Raw genomic sequence first — 1,244 nt, 5'->3', positions numbered from 1 at the left:
GGACCACAGGCGCCCGCCACAATGCCCGGCTATTTTTTGGTTGCAGCCGTCATTGTTGTTTGGCGGGTCCGGGCTGGGGATTTGAACCCGCCACCTTAGGTGTACCTGGCTGGCACCTCAGCCGGTTGAGCTATAGGCGCCGAGCCAAAAAAAATTTTTTTAATAAATTAGAAAGCAACAGCATTAAACTTATAAAAAATGGAAATGTAGAAATTTAAAGTTATGACTAACAAAAGTTACATCAGTTTCATCCATGTTTAACTGTGTAAGTCAGGGTTTTAATTAAGAATTATAAGTGCATATGGATGTTTACATAAACTCCACTTGGGAGCAAACACTACTTCTGAATTTGCATAGGATTACAGTACTTTGAGTTCTAAATTTCTCAGCATACCTAGAGAACACACCCAAATTGGTTTCTCATAATTCTTTCTCTCAATCACAATTGAAATTCCAAGATCCTTTATCAACGAGTTCAACTATTTGAACTTTTGGGTGTTAGAAAAGTTAAATACATGGACTAACTATATTTCTATTCCTTATACTGCCTTACACTTCAAAGTTCTAGAAATAGCATTCCCAGTCTTAGCTCATTTATCTTTAAAATATTAAGCATCTATTATACACACCCTATTAGATGTTAGAAACACAGATGAGTAAATCAAAACTACTTAAGAGTAAAGTTTTGGTTTTCTTTCAAAAGGCTTGCAGTCTGTAAAGCAGATAGATATGGATTATTATTCACATATTACAAGTAAGTATAAGGTCTCCCATAGAGTGAGTAAAAGAGTCAAGACTTCAGTAATTGTCCCTGGGTGCGGATTCGAGGCACTGGAACACATCCAGGTAAAAAGGTTTTGCCCAGGGAGGCGCCTGTAGCTCAAAGGAGTAGGGCGCTGGCACCATATGCCGGAGGTCAAACCCAGACCGGCCAAAAACTACAAAAAAAAAAAAAAAGTCTTACCTAGCAAAGGAAACAATCCACAAAGTGAAGACACAATCTTCGACATTTCTACAAAGAAAATCCCAGATTACTTAGTATAGTAAACCCTCCGTTTCCCAGGAGCAAAAAAGGAAAGTATCTTAAATCTTCTATAATGCTGACATGATTTTGAAAGTGAGAACAGGTGTTCTCTAGGTGTGCTAGAAAAGCAAGGCACGAGTGGGAGTTAAATCAGCCACTGTAATCAGACAGAGTTAATCTGTGGAAAGCCAAAGACTCAGCCAAGTCGATGCTTTTTCAA

The sequence above is a fragment of the Otolemur garnettii genome, unplaced genomic scaffold, assembly GCF_000181295.1.
Source record: "Otolemur garnettii isolate 467f Iridium unplaced genomic scaffold, OtoGar3 scaffold00015, whole genome shotgun sequence".
Classification (NCBI taxonomy): domain Eukaryota; kingdom Metazoa; phylum Chordata; class Mammalia; order Primates; family Galagidae; genus Otolemur; species Otolemur garnettii.
Note: the sequence above shows the minus strand (reverse complement) of the source record.